Below are 18319 nucleotides of genomic sequence, written 5' to 3'. Positions count from 1 at the left end.
CAAACCAAAATGGGGTACCATTTCAAACTTTCTTGGATGGCTAGAATCAGGAAAATGGCAAATGAAAAGTGTTGGTGAAGATGTGGATAAAATGGAACTTTCATGCATTGTTGGTGAGAATGTAAAACGATAAAGCCACCGTGGAAACCAGTTTGGTGGTTCCTAACAAGCTAAACATGGATTTAGCCTATGCCTCAGCAATTCTAGTCCTAGGTGTAGAGACTCAAACAGATACTTGTAATCCAGTTTCATTGCAGCATTATTCAGAATAGCTAAAAGGGGAATCCAGCCATCGACAGATGAGCAGAGAAGCAAAATAAATAAAAATAAACAAAAATGCGTAAGCAGAATAGGCATCAGAATATAAAAAATAAAAAATAAAGCCGGGCGCAGTGGCTCACACCTATAATCCTAGCACTTTGGGAGGCTGAGGCGGGCGGATCACAAGGTCAAGAGATCGAGACCATCCTGGCCAAAATGGTGAATCCCCGCCTCTACTAAAAATACAAAAATTAGCTGGGTGTGTTGGCAAGTGCCTGCAGTCCCAGCTACTCAGGAGGCTGAGGCAGGAGGATCACTTGAACTCAGGAGGCAGAGGTTGCAGCGAGCCCAGATCGTGTCCCTGCACTCCAGCCTGACGACAGAGTGAGACTCCGTCAAAAAAAAAAAAAAAGGGCCGGGCGCGGTGGCTCAAGCCTGTAATCCCAGCACTTTGGGAGGCCGAGACGGGTGGATCACGAGGTCAGGAGATCAAGACCATCCTGGCGAACACGGTGAAACCCCGTCTCTACTAAAAAATACAAAAAACTAGCCGGGCGAGATGGCGGGCGCCTGTAGTCCCAGCTACTCGGGAGGCTGAGGCAGGAGAATGGCGTGAACCCGGGAGGCGGAGCTTGCAGTGAGCTGAGATCTGGCCACTGTACTCCAGCCTGGGCGGCAGAGCGAGACTCCGTCTCAAAAAAAAAAAAAAAAAAAAAAAAAAATATATATATATATATATATATGAGAGATATGCTGGTACATGCTGTGAGATGGATGAATCTTGAAAACATTTTGTTTAGTGATGAAATGGGCCAGATACAAAAAGACAAGTACTGTATAACTCCACTTATATGAAATATCTAGAATAGGCGATTTCAAAAAGAAAAAGTGAGGGGCTGTGGCTCATGCCTGTAATCCAAGCACTTTGGGAGGTCAAGGCGGGAGGATTGCTTGAGACCAGGAGTTCAAAACCAGCTTGGGTAACATGGTGAGACCACGCTGCCCCCTACATCTCTACAAAAAATTAAAAATTAGCCATGTGTTGTGACACATGACTAGTCTTAGTTACACGGGAGGCTGAGGCAGGAGGATCCTTTGAGCCCAGGTGTTTGAGACTGCGATGAGAATGAGACCCTGTTTCTTTAAAATACCAAAACAAGCGCCGGGCTCAGTGGCTCACGCCTGTAATCCCAGCACTTTGGGGGGCCGAGGCGGGTGGATCACGAGGTCAGGAGATGGGGACCTTCCTGGCTAACACAGTGAAACCCCGTCTCTACTAAAAATACAAAAAATTAGCTGGGCGTGGTGGCACGCGCCTGTACTCCCAGCTACTCGGGAGACTGAGGCAGGAGAATCGCTTGAACCCAGGAGGCAGAGGTTGCAATAAGCCGAGATAGCCGAGATAGCCGAGATCGCGCCACTGCACTCCAGCCTGGCCACAGAGCAAGACTCTGTCTCAAAAAAAAAAAAAAAAAAAAAAAAAAAAAAAAAAAAAAAGTTAAAGTGACATTTTATGTTATATATATTTTACCACACTGCATCATGCCATTAAACAACAAAAAGTTGTTTTAAACATTAAGACTTGTGCTCCAGAAATAACATATTTTGGTTAAGTTTCCAGCTTTACTCTTTATTAGTTGTGTTGGGCAATGTATTATACCCTTCTAGGTGTCAGTTTCTACATCTGTAAAATAAGACTATTAATACATTTCTCATAGTTGGAATAGTGCAGCCACAGTGTATGCATTCGGTAAATGTTAACTGGCGTTGGTGTTAAATCTGGGAATTGCATTGTTTCTTTTTAAAGAATTCTTTTTCAGTTACCACGTATTCTCACAGAAACAAATGTTCTTGAGAATCAATTTTAGCTTCCTTTTCCTCAAGAAGCGACTGGAGCTCAGTTAAAAATGATGAAAACTTGCTTGATCCTGCGCTCACTGTGCTTTCTTTGTAGTAATGTTCAGGTCAATTTATGGCACTGGCCCGCTTGCAAAAATTGAACCTATCATGACTACCCTAATACAGGTTGCACTAGAGGACGGCTCAGTTTGGATTAAAGCTTTTGGTGGTTTCTGCCTTTAGGCTTAAGTGATGACGATTTGCCTGGTGATGACAGTTACCTTTTTTGGTAGCTAGTGAAAATCTGGAGAACACTAATTTTAAATCATGTTCAGAGTCTCAGAATTTCTATGAGAGAGCTTGTTCCCAGAAATTTAACTCACTTTATCTCTTTTTGTTGATTTTCTCTGTAGTGATTTACACTCCTTCCCCCGCCCGCCACCCACCCCCAGCTCCAAACACAAACACACAAGCGTTCAGCAACCTGAATTTGGCAAATACTTAGTGATTTCAGATTCTCAGCGAATTAACAAATGCTATTCCTTCTGCCTGAAAAATACTCATTTTCCAGCTAAATAGCATTTCTTCAGTACCTCCAGGAGGATGGATGCTTCCTAAAGAAGCCCCCATCCCTTATTTTTTATTTTATCCTCCTACTTACTTCTTTCACAGGAGTGGAAACCAGTTTTTTGTTTTTGTTTTTGTTTTCTTCCCAGCGTTTGCTTGATTTCAACTGTTAGGTCCAGTAGAAAGTAAGCTCTTTGAGGCCAAGTGCTATTTCTGCTTTGTTCTTTTATTAAAGCACTTGTTGCAGGGCAGGCACGCCGTATATACTCTTTAAATAAGACTTCTACCTTTAGTTGTTAATTGGCAGCCAGACCGGAGCAAGAAGAGGGAAAACGCTCTGAATCAATAAACATCTTTCAGACCAGCGAACGAAAAACGACGACCACGAAGGGACTCGAACCCTCAATCTTCTGATCCGGAATCAGACGCCTTATCCATTAGGCCACGCGGCCAACCGCCGAAGACCGTTACTTACATAAGACACAAAGAGAATGTAACATGGTGGGGAAGGGGGCTTTTCAAGCGCTGACTTCAAAGATCCAGCTTAATAAAAAGTTCCTCGTTTGAAATTAAAATTCACTAACAGCTAAAAACTATTTACAACACCCTCTAAAACTTGCAAAAGCGAATACACAGTTGTCAGAAACTGTGAGAGGACGAGCAGTTAGATGGGTCATCAATGTGAACCCTGTTGAAATCTTTAATGACTTCGAGATGTGGGATAGGGAGATTTTCAGTTCTGAATTGATGCTGCAACCCATAGGGGAAACAATCAAGAGGAGGTTGAGAGAGCGCACAGAAGGCACTTTCGGGAAGTGGGGGGGTGTGAAAGGAATGATGGCGACGTTGGAGGCGGGGCAGTGATGGCCAGGAAGCTTCGAAGATGGTTCTGTTGGAAGTGCAGGGTTGGCGTAAGGCCGGAACAAAGTAGGTTATTCAGTTCACATACACTGTTTATTTTAATGGAGCTTGGTGACTTCCATTCTTGACTTGAAGACTTCCCAGGTTTGATTTGGTCTTGACAAGAACGCGTCACCAGCTCGCTGTGGATTAATCCACAGAGCAATAGCGTGTTTGGGGGAACCCCACAGTCACCAGAAGTGTGGATGGGATAGGAAAGATATGAAACGTCCAACCCTGAAGTAGAACTATAACACCAATCTGTCCAATACACAGTATAATTTTGGTTCCTTCAAAATGACATGTTATTCTATCTAACACAATGAAATCAAAGCAAAATTTCTCCCTTCCTGAACCCTACACTCGTTTCAACAAAGAGAATCTTTCCCATCAACTTCTCCTATTTTTCCTAGTGTTTTCTTTTATAATATTTTCTTTGGGGTGAAAACAAAGCTCAAATTATCGCCGAATATTCAGTCAAAATTTTTAGAGTGCCTACTTTGGGCTTTGCTCAGGAACCCGGAGACACTGAGGAGGAAGACGCCACAGAGTGGCATGGAAAATGAACTAGCATGAGTACAAGATTTGGAATAATACCGTGTGCTTCTTGTTATTTCAATATAGGGTTACATAAACTGTTGCAGAGCACAAAAGCAACAAAAATGTCCCACTGCATTTTCGAAAGGTAGCTTAATCTCTACTGTAAAAACTGCAAAGATTGCCTAACGATACGGCAATTATTATTATTATTTTGTTGTTGTTGTTTTGTTTTTGAGACAGAGTCTCGCTCTGTCACCCAAGCTGGAGTGCAGTGGTGCGATCTCGGCTCACTGCAACCTCCGCCTCTCGGAAGCGATTCTCCTGCCTCAACCTCACGAGCGGCTGAGACTACAGGCGTGCGCCACCACACCCGGCTAATTTTTGTATTTTTAGTAAAGACGGGATTTCACTATGTTGGGCCAGGCTGGTATGGAACTCCTGACCTCAAGTGATCCGCCCGCCTCGGCCTCCCAAAGTGCTGGGATTACCGGTGTGAGCCACTGCGTCCGGCCTAGTATTATTATTATTTTTTTATTTTTATTTTTATTTTTTTTGAAACAGTGTCTCACTCCGTCACCCAGGCTGGAGTGCAGTGACATTATAACGGCTCACTGCAGCCTCCACCTCCCGGGCTCAAGGGATCCTCCCATCTCAGCCTCCTGAGTAGCTGGGACTACAGGCGCGCGCCACCACGCCCAGCTAATTTTTTTGTATTTGTAGAGCCGGGGTCTCGCCATATTGCCCAAGCTGGTCTAGAACTCCTGGACTCAAGAGACCCACTCGTCTCTGCCTTCCAAAGTGCTAGGATTACAAGGGCCAGCCACCGCGCCCTGTCTATGCAGCAACCATTAACAAAACATAATATCGCCATGATGAACAAATAATGCCATGAAATGTAAAAACTGAAGAGGATTCTCCTTTCTAAAATAATTTTTAATAACATGGGAAGATGTTCTGAAAACAATGTTGAGAATAAAGCAAACAACAAAAACATATACAGTATGATCCCAATTCTGTAAGTCTGTATTTATATGTCAGAGTCTCCACTCAGATTGTCTTGAAGTTCTCAATCCCTTTAAATAACTGGAAACGAAACTGTACAATACACATTCTAAGTGTGTGATGCAATAAGCATACATAGAACTCCAATAAGTGCAACTCCTCCTCCCCATTTTCAAAGTTTGGTGAACATTTTCAATTAAAGCCAAACATTTGAAGTTATATGCAATTATTGAAACTGGATATATTGAAAGTATTGAAACTGAAAAAAAATTAAGCTACTGGAAGGTATTTTCTCATCTTAATCATCAGCATTGGGACACTTACTGCTGAAAGAATATATGTGACTCACCTTTTTAATGAATTGGAATCAGGTCACCTGGGGCTTAGGACATCTTCTGGAACTGCCCAAGGACAGCTATGGCTGATACCATGATTCACGGTCCTAATCCTTCCTCCAGAGAGGCCACAACAGAGCTAAAAGATTTAGATCCTGGATAGTGACAATATTAGGGTTTGAGATCTTTGTGAGCTAAACTACAATTGTCATCTTTCTCATAGGGCTTAAATTCTAAAATAAAAATAAGAACTGAGAGTTCATGGAGATTTTTTTTCCTCTCCTTTTAAATCTTACCTTGCTAACCTGAAAATGTTAAGCCTCCTAACCTGCATCCCACTCTATTTCTGTTCTCCTTTACCTGGTTATCATTCAGAACTACTCTCTACAGTTTCTTCTGCTCAGAGAAGGGCAATTTCTGACTGGCTCCATTTTCCTTCTTTTATTTCTGCCCCCTTTATTGTCTCAACTTTGGCTCCATCCCCACTTTCTTTTCCATTTGTACTTTGCATCCTGTGTCTTCTGAAAATATATCCAGAAATATGTGCTTAGCTTCTTTTCTTGCATTTTGTTCCCTTTTATTCTCCTTTTCTCATTTTCACTGTCCCTAGATAATAATAGGTCTGTCTTGAAAGGGAGAAAAGGGGAAAATAATGAAATTTCAGAAGATTTGTGTGTGTGTGAGCAAATGTTAGGGCTTTGCATTTTTATATTCACTTTTTCCTCTCACGTGGTTTACATCAATTTACAATAATCTACATAAGTTGAAACAGAACATAGAACAAAAAAATACATCCTTACCAACTTATTTTTTTGTTTGTTTTTTTCAGACGGAGTCTCGCTCTGTCGCCCAGGCTGGAGTGCAATGGCTGATCCACAGATCATGTTTATCAGACATTTCCATGAAGTTGCCCTTAAGAATTTTAAATTCTTGTCCAAAACCAAACAGCTTCATCCCCTTCTGGATACCATCCTACTTCCACAAATAAAAACAAACAAACAAGCATAATTCCTGCTTCTCCTCTATCTAATAGTTTGGTGAAAGGCAACATCCACATCTCTTACACTACCTGTGTGTGTGTGTGTTTCCTGAGGACATGTTCCATCTTTGTTGCTTTTAAAATCCATAAAGTCTCTGAATCCTGCAGTATCCACCTTCTTTTTCCAGTTCAAATAGGTTCCTTCTTTGTTTTTTATCACTAAAGTCTCTGCTAGTTTAGACCTTAAACATTGTTCCCACCACCGATTGCAGGAGACACACATTATGCCCTCCTTAGAGTAGGACAGAGAACAAGGTCAATGATTAACAAAATGTTGAATCATTAGCTCTCCAATTGTACGACAACTCTAGCTCTTTCATGGTTCTGCCCTTGAGACTTATTTTTTTTTTAAGACGGAATATCGCTCTTTGGAGTCTAGCTCTTGTCGCTAAGGCTGGAGTGCAATGGTGCAATCTCGGCTCACTGCAACCTCCACCTCCCAGGTTCAAGCGACTCTCCTGCCTTGGCCTCCCTAGTAGCTGGGATTACAGGTGCCTGCCACACCACACCAGGCTAATTTTTGTATTTTTAGTAGAGACAGGGTTTCACCATGTTGGCTAGGCTGGTCTCCAACTCCTGACCTCAGGAGATCCACCCGCCTCAGTCTCCCAAAGTGCTGGGATTACAGGTGTGAGCCACTGCGCCCGGCCAAGACTCCTTTTTATGCAATAGCAGTGTGACAGTAGCAGAAGAGCCAGCTGCATATGCTATAAAGAGCGTGCCCAGGAAAAAGCTGGATTTTGATAGCTTTCTACCTGGAGGAGAAAGATGTAATTTGGGTGCACAGGGATCAGAACTTGAACTTCAGATCTTGGTAGAGGCCACTTAGATTCCTAAACTCAGAAACTTTGTTGTTGTTGTTGTTTTGAGAATCTTGTAAAGTGTACACATTTGACTGTGGTCTGTCTTATTATTTTGTTGTTTTGGATTCTCAACTAGATGTGCTAAAAATAAGCAGGCAAAAAAAGCAAGCAATCAAACATGCTAAATTGGTGTTTCCTTCTGCAACCGGAGCTGCCCAGCCCTAGGCAGGCTTGCCTCTTGTGAGAGCATTTACCACTGCTCCCTGACAACCAGATGGGTTGGCTTCCCTGTGACAGTTTCAAAGAGCAGGTGTATGTGACTAACGAACTTCAAACATACAATTTAGGAGATGCACCTGAGAAAATGCTGAGCCCATCCAGAGACTCAGTGAGTCACAAAAGTCTCAGGCAAGACAAGCCGGGTCTCTTGTAAGAGGTTCTGGAATTTGGTCCACGGATCACCATCAGTATAATCTGGAAACCTGTTAGAACTGCAAATTCTTGGGCCCTACCCCAGGCCCACTAAATCAGAAATTCCAATGGATGTTCCCAATATATGTTTCAACAAGCCATCTAGATGATTCTGATGCACCTACGCTTTGTGAACAACTGAACTCGAAGGATTGACACCTTCTGTTGCCTCACTTTAGAATAAGGGGCATTCATTCTTCTGTAGTACCTGGAGGAAGCACAGATGCACTGGGGGCCTGGGACACATTCAGATCTGAGCATCCAAATCCTGAGCATCCTTGAGTCTCCACTCCCCAGCACACTGCCTCTCACCTCTTCTTCTGTCTGCTGCTCATGGGTTTCCTCTTTTCTTTTCTGTAGTGTGATGAGTCCCCCACCAGATTATGTAAGGATGTATGTCCACTGCCTGAATCCTGAGAGCCAGGTGGTGAGCCAAGGCCATGGTGCGCAGCCAAGGAGTAGGTGTCCCTGAGAACCCAAACATCCAGGAGAGTATCTAGGAACCTACTAAGAAAAACAGTCTCATCACTCAAACACAGTAGACAAATAGCCTGAAAATAAGTTTGAAAGCAGTTTAGAGGCTGGGTGCGGTGTCACGCGCCTGTAATCCCAGCACTCTGGGAGGCCGAGGTGGGTGGATTGCTTGAGGCCAGGAGTTTGAGACCAGCCTGGCCAACATAGTGAAACCCAGTCTCTACTAAAATACAAATATTACCAGGGCGGGGTGGTGGGTGCCTGTAATCCCAGCTACTCAGGAGGCTGAGGCAGGAGAATCACTTGAACCAAGGAAGCGGAGGCTGCAGTGAGCCGAGATGACAGCACTATACTGGGAGCCTGGGAGACAGAGTGAGACTTGGTTTAAAAAAAAAAAAAAAAAAGTCGTTTAGAGACAGGAGGCTGCATGGATCTCTAGAGCTGTCCTGCTACATCCAGGAGTGCCCTGTGTGTAAGTCCTAAATAAACTCATCTACTTGTCAAGCTGAGTTATTCTTTGGTCTCTCGGCTCCTTCCCAATTTAGGGGGACGTTATAGTCCCAAGTTTTCTCATAACAATTGGCCTCACAAACAGGAGCTGAGAGACCAAAGGATGAGTCAGGAAACGGCATCTGCAGGGGGAATCCTGGGGTGGTCAGCAACATGCAGGTGGGGTGGAATTGCTCCACCGCTCAACCTTTGTGGACTGCTGCACAAGTATAGGGATACTCAGAAAATGTGGCAGGGACTAAGTGCATATTGCAAGAGGGTAAGATATTGAAGTAGGATAAGGATAGCAAATGTGCTATTGTTGCAATAAGGCTGGCCCCTGAGAAAGCATTAGAGCAGGAACGGGAGAAAGGGTAGAAACGCCCGCAGAAATTCAAAGGAATGCCAGCTTTTTTAGGACTCCAGCTGGTTACCTATTATGTGTGGTCCTTTCTTGTGCACCTTTTTAAACTGATGGGAAAATTACAACAAAAAAATTCAGATCTCAAATGGTTAAGCTGCAACTATAGAGTTAAGAAGAGTCTCCTAAAACTCTCTATTTCTCTATTTTTTGTTTCTGCCTATTTTGAATATGCTATTTATTTATTTAGAGACAGATTCTTGCTCTTTCACCCAGGCTGGAGTGCAGTGATCTCAGCTCACTGCAGCCTCTGCCTCCTGAGTTCAAGCTATTCTCCTGCCTCAACCTCCCAAGTAGCTGGGATTACAGGCACTTGCCACCATGCCCAGCTAAGTTTTGTATTTTTAGTAGAGATGGGGTTTCACCATATTGGCCAGGCTGGTCTCAAACTCCTGACCTTGTGATCCGCCCACCTCGGCCTCCCAAAGTGCTGCGATTACAGGTATGAGACACTGCGCCCTGCCTCAAATGTTGGGAGAAAAGCTGAGTGTTGGGGGAGAAGCTGAGGCAGGGCTTGCATGTCTGCTAGACTTGCTGGCTCCTTGCTTCTAGCACTCCCATTGTCTCAAGTAGCCATATGTTTCTCATTCACATGATACACCATTTCCTTTCAACCCCCACATCCTCACTACCTGTTTCTTTGTTTGAGCACCAATAAATAGAGTGGGCTCCCGTAGCTCAGGTCCTTTGGAGCCTCCACACTCCACAGCATGCACCCTTGCGATGGCCCCCGGTCTCACTTTCTCTCTCAAACTGTTTTTTCTCATTCCTTTGGCTCTGCCGGACTTTGTTGCCCCCACGACCTGGTGTTGGGTGTGATCACCCCAACATTAGAATACGCCATTATTAAGCTACTGGTGTTGAAATAAAACTCACTAATTCAAAGCCACTTGGAGATTTTACTTCACAGTATAGCCAGTTCTTACTAAAATGTAAACAATGAAACTCATTTGCAGCAGAGAAAAGGGGATGGGATAAATGAGGATTTGAAAAATCGAACTGCTGGCCGGGCGCGGTGGCTCAAGCCTGTAATCCCAGCACTTTGGGAGGCCGAGACGGGTGGATCACGAGGTCAGGAGATCGAGACCATCCTGGCTAACACGGTGAAACCCCGTCTCTACTAAAAAAAAATACAAAAAAAAACTAGCCGGGCGAGGTGGCGGGCGCCTGTAGTCTCAGCTACTCGGGAGGCTGAGGCAGGAGAATGGCGTGAACCCGGGAGGCGGAGCTTGCAGTAAACTGAGATCTGGCCACCACACTCCAGCCTGGGTGACAGAGCGAGACTCCGTCTCAAAAAAAAAAAAGAAAAAAAAAAGAAAAATCAAACTGCTATAGAAGCTGGTTTACCCAAAATTTTGTTCCACAGTCTTTATTGGATTACCTATCAGTGCAAACAAAGTTTAGTCATGTGAACAGGTCTCAATTTTGTGAAAAATAATTTGGATCCAGCTTTTTTTGTTTTTTTTGAGACGGAGTTTTGCTCTTGTTGCCCAATCTGGAGTGCAATTGTAAGATCTCAGCTCACTGCAACCTCCGTCTCCCAAGTTCAAGCGATTCTCCTACCTGAGCCTCTGAGAAGCTGAGATTACAGGAGTGTGTCACCACTCCCAGCTAATTTTTTGTATTTTTAGTAGAAACGGGGTTTCACCACGTTAGCCAGGCTGGTCTCGGGCTGGTCTCCAACTCCTCACCTCAGGTGATCCTCCCGCCTCAGCCTCCCAAAGTGCTAGGATTACAGGTTTGAGCCACTGTACCCGGCCTGATCCAGCTATCTTTTGTAAAATAATAAATTTATGATGTTGTCTCATGGCTAGGGTTCCAAGTAAAAGCTGTTGGATATTGGTTTGTGTGTATATATACATGCTTAAATGTGTTTATGTGTATGTATGTATATTATGTGTTATGCCTAGCATACTACCAAATGGCTTATACATAAATGAGTACTCATAAATTAAGTCCAAATGCTTTTCAAGTTCATATGAATTTAGTAATATTTAATAAATAATCTGGCTTTAAAATTATTGGTAAAATAAAAATAGAAATGTGTTCAGAATTGTCAGCATACGTTTTTGTCTCAGTTTACCAATTAGTTTTACATTTGCCTCTGCTAGATATTTTAAGGTGTCAGGGTTTGACATAAAGGCCGTAAGTCTGTAAACCCAGCCAAAAACAGAATCTTTGTGTGATTTTTTTGGTAAGTATGACTAATTTAATATTGTTAGCTCCGTGAAAACAGCTAAACTTCCTGAGTTATTGGCAAAAATGCCCATGTGTTTAAAGTTCTTGCCTAGGTGAACACCTGACATTCACAGTTTAACAGAAAAATAATTCAGAATGATGAGTAACTTTGTTTAATGTCTTCGTTCCCATGAGTAATCTAGGTAAACTGCTAAAAATGAATAAATTGAGTAAATGTAAGAGATAAATGCTTACAGGTGAACTTTTTGTGTAGTTTAAAAGCTTAAAATTGTTTTAAGTACTTGTTGAATGTCTGGGTCATTTCCAAGTTTAAAAAATGGCATTTATAATATAGGGCATTGGTCACACTTCTGAGCCTCTTAGTGGGAAATGAAATCTGTGATATGGGGGAAGCATTGGCAGACCTCAGTGAACTGGATAACAATAAGGACCAGGTCCAGAGAGTAATCAAAAAGCAAAAAGGGGGCTGGGCGCGGTGGCTCAAGCCTGTAATCCCAGCACTTTGGGAGGCCGAGACGGGCGGATCACGAGGTCAGGAGATCGAGACCATCCTGGTTAATATGGTGAAACCCCGTCTCTACTAAAAAGTACAAAAAACTAGCCGGGCGAGGTGGCGGGTGCCTGTAGTCCCAGCTACTCGGGAGGCTGAGGCAGGAGAATGGCGTAAACCCGGGAGGCGGAGCTTGTAGTGAGCTGAGATCTGGCCACTGCACTCCAGCCTGGGCGACAGAGCGAAACTCCGTCTCAAAAAAAAAAAGCAAAAAGGGAACAAGCCAAATGGGCACCTGTATACTTGCAGGTAATGAACATGAAACAATACTGCCTGCTCTCGGGGTGACTCTCTGAAATCACCCAAATAATCCAGAAACTGCATAAGGTACAAATAGTCAGACTGGCCCAGAGCCCCTACAGCAGCCCTGTGTGGCCTGTGAAGAAGCCAGGTGATGCCGGGAAGAGGATGGTGGATTACCGCTAGCTGAACGAAGTGGTACGCCCTGTACATGCAGCTGTATCCAATATTGCTCAACTGCTAAAGCAAGCAGTACCGAAGCTGCGAAGTATCCATGCTGTGACTGACTTCATTAATACCTTTTCCAATATTCCTTTAGCTGAAAATTCACAAGACCGGTTTGCCTCCACTTAGGAGGGCCAAGAATGGACTTTCCACGTGCAGCCACAAGGGCACCTGCAAAGCCCCACCATCTGTCACAGTATGATTGCACAGGAGCTGTCTATAATCTTTTTGCCTGCCTTGGTCTCCCTGTTTCACTATATTAATGATAACATGCTAACCTCAGAGTCTCCTACAGATTTGGAGACTACCCTACAAACTGTTTTGGACAGCCTGAAGGAGGGATAGGAAGTCAACCCCAAAAAGATACAGAAGCTTGGCATGGTTGTCAAATTCCTGAGAGTTACCTGGTTGGGTAAGATGTGAAACATACCCAAAGCTGTCATTGATAAGACAGCGCAGTAGCCTGCTCTCCAGACAGTAGAGCAACTCCAGATTTTCCTAGGTTTACTGGCTACTGGAGGATATTCATTCCTCATCTGTGACAAATACTCCACCCATTATCTACCCTAATAAAGACAGGTAAAAAATGAGATGACATAAATAGAGCAAGAGGCATTTGACAAAACAAAAATATTGGTGAAACAAGCCCAAGCATTAGAGACTCCATTGCTGTATTAGTAATCACCAGAGATGTCACAGGGATGAATTTAGGTTTGGGGCAAAAGAACCAATGGGAATGGTACCTATAGGGTTTTGGTCTCAGTTATGGGAGGGAGCCAACATGGCAGTGGAGCCACCTATAAGGCCAACCACCATATATAAGGGTACCCCGCCAATATCTTCTAGGCCCTGATACATTGATGGGTCTAGCAAAGATATCCAACACTGGGCATCAAAAGAAAACATAGACTGGGCCGGGCACAGTGGCTCATGCCTGTAATCCCAGCACTTTGGGAGGCCGAGACGGGCGGATCACTTGAGGTCAGGAGTTTGAGAGCAGTCTGGCCAACGTGGTGAAACCCCATCATTACTAAAAATACAAAAATTAGCCGGGCGTGGTGGTGCACGCCTGTAGTCCCAGCTACTTGGGAGGCTGAGGTGGGAGAATTGCTTCAACCCGGGAGGCGGAGGTTGCAGTGAACTGAGATTGCGCCATTACATTCCAGCCTGGGCGACAGAGCGAGACTCTCTCTTAGAAAAAAAAAAAAAAAGAAGAAGAAAACATAGACTGGAAGTTCCACTTACCACCACAATCCAACAGAGGCAGGGCTTACAGAAAGAATGGCCTGTTAAAGACCCAGATGTGTGCACTGTTTCAGGATGGCTCTTTAAGTTCCTGGACTAAGAATCTCCCTAAAGCCATACAAACTTTAAATGAGTCACCCACTAGCACACATGACATCACTCCTCATAAATGGTTGGCAAGGCCTGTAAGACATGTCCCACAAACTCTCAGGGTTACCTCCAAGACACTGAGCCATGCTCCTGAGGCAGATGGCGAAACAGGTTCCTGAGAACACCTGTGGATCTGCCAGGCAGTGATGGCCACAGGGACCTGAAGCGGAGCTGGAATGTGCCTCCATACTGGATTAGTTTTATAGTACTGGAGGGTGCCGTGATAACTGCCATAGAGGCAGTGGTCCCAGCTGTGCTCCTTGATAGAGTTCCGAGAGACTTACTTTATCAACACATGGCAGCACCCATACCTGCTCGAGTAATTATAGTATGGATAGCATGGGCAAGGCTGGAAACTTATCAATTCGCTATTATGGCTGGTCCTTGGAAAAGAAGCCATGTGTGGTTTCGTAATCCAGGCCTGAAGCCCGCAGTGGCATCCCTAATAGTGCCAATGGGAGAAAACACAATGATAATAATGTTGCCAGGAGTGAATACGCCCATGAGGGTTCCTACTAACCACCTGTGTTTGTGCCCATAGGTTGTTTCTGCTACTCATGGCAGCTGGTAATGTCTTTCTAGACTGAGCTGCAACTTCCGAAGCAGTCAACAACCAGTCAGATACCTCTCCCTATCAAATAATAGTGATATGCCTTAAAATACTCTGCCTTTCTCCTGACAGAACTGGAGTGACGTGTACAATAGCACTGATAATGCAACCTGGGCTCACTAGGGATTGCCTCCACTTAGAGGCTCAATCGCCAACGTGACAAAGACACAAAATGTGCCTTTCTAGGTGCTACCTGTTGCACCTATTTCCCTGATTTAGAGAATAATGTCACAGATACTTTAAACCATTTGTCAACTCAGATCTATGATATAACCTAATTAGGTTTCTTTTAATGATTTTCAAATTGGTTACACAGTTTCCCTAGTTATGGGAATTATGTTTTGCTAATAGACATTATAATTGTAGTTAGCTTCTGCTTTTTGTGCTGCTACGTATACTGTAGATGTGGCCTGTATGCACAAGCCACGGCTATACGTTATAGACCTGTATGGTTCTTTCCTTGCACCCTACACAGGGAGTCTCGCACAAGATTGGCAGAAAGAATGTAAGAGCTGGGGGGCAGGGTGGACTGTAGTGTGACAGATCACCTACCATGTTACTTAAGAGTGTATGTCTACTCCCTGAACCCTGAAGGCCCGGTGGTGAGCCAAGGCCACGATGCCCAGCAGAGGAGCAGGTGTCCTTGAGAACAAACATCCCAGACAGTATCTGAGAACCTCCCAAGAAAAACAGTCTCATTGCTCAAACACAGTAGGCAAAAAGCCAGAAAATTAACTGAAAAACAGTTTAAAGACAGGAGGCAGCATGGATGTCTACAGCTGTCCTGCTGCACCCAGGAGTACCCTGTATCTAAGTCCTACTAAACTCACCTGCTTATTAAGCTGGACTGTCTTTGGTCTTCCGGGACCTTCCCAGTTTGGGGGAAACGTTACAGTCCCAAGTTTTTCTTGTAATACTTTCCAGTCTTTCTCCTCCCCTTGCTAACTTTCCCCAGATCCTAGTTTCAGTTTCTGTTGTTGTGGCTAGATTTTCAGGCCCAGTGGTTTTCAAACTTGCCTGAGTATCAAATTCAACTGGGAAATATTAAATAACACTAGAGTCCACAGATGTGAAGATGATCTGGCTGCGACATCTGTGACCCCATAATGATTCCTGGGCCCTTTTCTGGAGACTCTGAAAGCACTCAGCATCTCAGTCTCTGGGGTAAGGCCTGGGGATACTTGTTTTTATTAACTCTCCCGGGTAAATTTTCACCTCTGGGGACTCCTGCAGTGTTGTCCCAGAAGCACTCATAGGAAGGTCTAGGGCAGAAAAACATGAGCCAGCCCTATGTGTATGAGCCAGCCCTACGATGGAATGGCTACCTGTCCACCGTGGGTTCCCTCCTGAGGAGTGGAATTAGGCTTCAGCCACCCAGGACCTTGAACTGGTGTAAGTAGGTTGAAAAATACATGAATGAATACAAGTTACTGTAAAATCAAAATTCAGGAAGCATACCATAATCCTACAAATGCATTATAGTAAACGATATGGTGCTAAAGCAATCAGCCAGCCGCCATATTCTTGTTTTTGAACTGTGTGTTGGTAGGAATTGCCCCCTACAACTGATGTTTTGCAAACATTTATTCCTTGATCTAACCCACCACCTCTAGAACTGCAGTCACTGATTCACCAAAAATAGGTCAATAATTATATTATTTGTTTTTATTAATCTTAACTTTATGTGTAGCTCACATATTTTTCAATATTTAATATTAGAAGTGTTTAGAGTCTTTATTTAGAAATTTGGTGTTTTTGTGACCTGAAATTTGCTATAGAAACTTAACTCTTGTTGTATCAATTAGTCTAGTCTATGGTAAAATTGGTTTTGTTTTGCTTAGAGTCATAGTTTCCAAGAACCAGCTGACAATAAGTGAGGACTTTCTGTATTTTTATGCTTAGGTTTGATGAAGAAGTGGATAGTCCCATAGAAATATAATTGGACAAAAGGGGGTATGATCTAATGGTTATAAACTGGGATGAACTTAGCAAAGCCTGTTTATTCAGATTCCCCTTGGCATCTCTGTGTCTTCATTTCTTTCCTCCAGGTACATTTCCTCCCCTCTGAAATGACAGTCTTATCACCTACTTCAATGAGAAGCTCAGCTAGCTTTCATGGCCCGCTTCACGGCCCGCCCAGAGAAAGACGTTTCTGCTTCTGTTGTTTTCTCAAATGCCGAGGTGCCGTGTTTTGGCAGTAGTGTGACCTGAACCCAGTCAAAAGACTTAGTCTAAGTCTCTTTAATCTCTGGGTCATAGGGTCGCCTGTGGCCCATGCATTGTACGTATACAGTATGCCGTTTCCCCGGTCTGTCCACCTCTAGGCGCACAGTCCAGCTGGCTCTGACTGGTCGGGAGGGCCAGCCCTGGACCTGGGGAGGTACTATAGGCTAGATGTTGTTTTCAGGTTTCCAAGGAGAAACAGGTCCCTTAAAGGTGACAGCAAATCAGAAGAAAACAGAAAGGGATTTAGGATTTGCTCCAGAAGCTCATTTCTGGATTGACTGTCGTACCAAGGTTTGGCAAACGGCAGAAAGCGCCTGCCGGTGTGCCAAAGAGTGGAGAGGTCTAAGAACTCTCCAGGAGCACGAAGCGTTTAGGCAGTCATAAATCGCCTTGCTTCTGCATACTTTTTATTCCGTGGAGGATTCCCCCCGCGAGGTGGCGCCATAAACGCAGGTGCGTCCTTCTCGCTGCTTTCTCTTCCCAGTACGCATCTCCGCGACTCACCACCCGAGCCTCAGAGCCCGCGAAACTCAGCGTGCGCAGGTTCTCCACCCAGAGGCTGTGCGCGGGAACCTGCAGGGGCAGTAACTACGACCGGCCCAAGCCGATCTGCAATTCGCCTCCTGTCTTCTCTCCCACTTGGACCTAAATTCCCACGGCGGAGTTTAGGGCTTTCTTTTTATCTTCCTGCATTGTGCTCGCAGTTTCCTGGCAACTTTTCAAGGCAGAGATCCCTCCATCACAGACCTTTCTCTGGGGGCAGCCAGGCAGGACGGCTCCCTTATAAACCCCGACAGGTGGCTGTCGAGCTGGCGTCCGAGAGGGTGACCTGCAGTGGGAGATCCCAGGCCCAGCACGGGACTTTCGATATAATATTCAGTTTTCCTTCTCTCAGGTAGCCAGGAAACAATACGCAGTAAAGCGAATAAGAAGTAAAGCTGCTTAGCCCGCCCGAAAATAGGAACAGGTCATAGAAATATTTTGGCACAAAACAAGCGTGAGGGGGGTGTAGCTCAGTGGTAGAGCGCGTGCTTAGCATGCACGAGGCCCCGGGTTCAATCCCCGGCACCTCCAGGGCTTTTTTCTTTTTCTTTTTTCCTCTCCTGGTTGTGTCATTGTTTGCAAAACCAAGTCTGTCATGTCTATGACTCGCCTCAATTTTGTTTTGTATTTTGTTTTGTGGCACTTCCATTCTCTATCAATTCTTCGAATTCACATGGAAACGAAGGAAAACAAGCTCTGTTTTGCTTTTAATATTGATTCATTTCTGCTCTAAGGCTTTGACACCATCCTCGGTGGCTGTGTCAGGAGACGAAAGACAAAATGAAAGAGGCTGGGGAAGCACAGACTGGCTCAGAATTCCAAAACCCGAAAAACAAACAAGGCACCAAATTAACAAGCCCAATCACATTGGTTACAATTCCCAGTATTCTGGAAGAGCAAGCAAGAAAGAAAAAGACAGAAAAGAAACCACAGATAATTTTCTTCAGATCTCTTCTTTTTTGAGCTGATCCTTGGTCAAGGGACAGACCCAGAGAATAAGAAAACTGTCCCACGGATTTCCCCACCACTCTTCCCATCGCAATCTCCTCCGTTTTTCTTTTCCCCCATCAGTTGTCTCTTGTTCCTCCGATTTTAGACTTTGTATGCCTTTTATGCCTTTTTTTTTTTTGGAAACAGGGTCTCACCCTGTCGCCCAGGCTGGAGTGCAGAGTGCAATGGCGCAATCTCGG

At 44.4% G+C, this 18319-nt stretch overlaps 2 non-coding genes across 2 annotated transcripts; one reads left to right on the top strand and one right to left on the bottom strand.

The window, feature by feature from the left end:
* Window positions 1-3046: 3046 nt before the first annotated feature.
* On the bottom strand, window positions 3047-3119 carry TRNAR-CCG. Its single transcript has one exon. It is a non-coding gene; the product is annotated as a tRNA-Arg (tRNA).
* Window positions 3120-17588: 14469 nt separating this feature from the next.
* TRNAA-AGC lies at window positions 17589-17660 on the top strand. The gene has a single exon. It is a non-coding gene; the product is annotated as a tRNA-Ala (tRNA).
* The last annotated feature ends 659 nt before the right edge of the window (window positions 17661-18319 follow it).

This window comes from Theropithecus gelada, chromosome 4, assembly GCF_003255815.1.
Source record: "Theropithecus gelada isolate Dixy chromosome 4, Tgel_1.0, whole genome shotgun sequence".
In the NCBI taxonomy this organism is placed as follows: Eukaryota; Metazoa; Chordata; class Mammalia; order Primates; family Cercopithecidae; genus Theropithecus; species Theropithecus gelada.
Note: the sequence above shows the minus strand (reverse complement) of the source record. Positions and strands in the feature narration are given on the sequence as shown.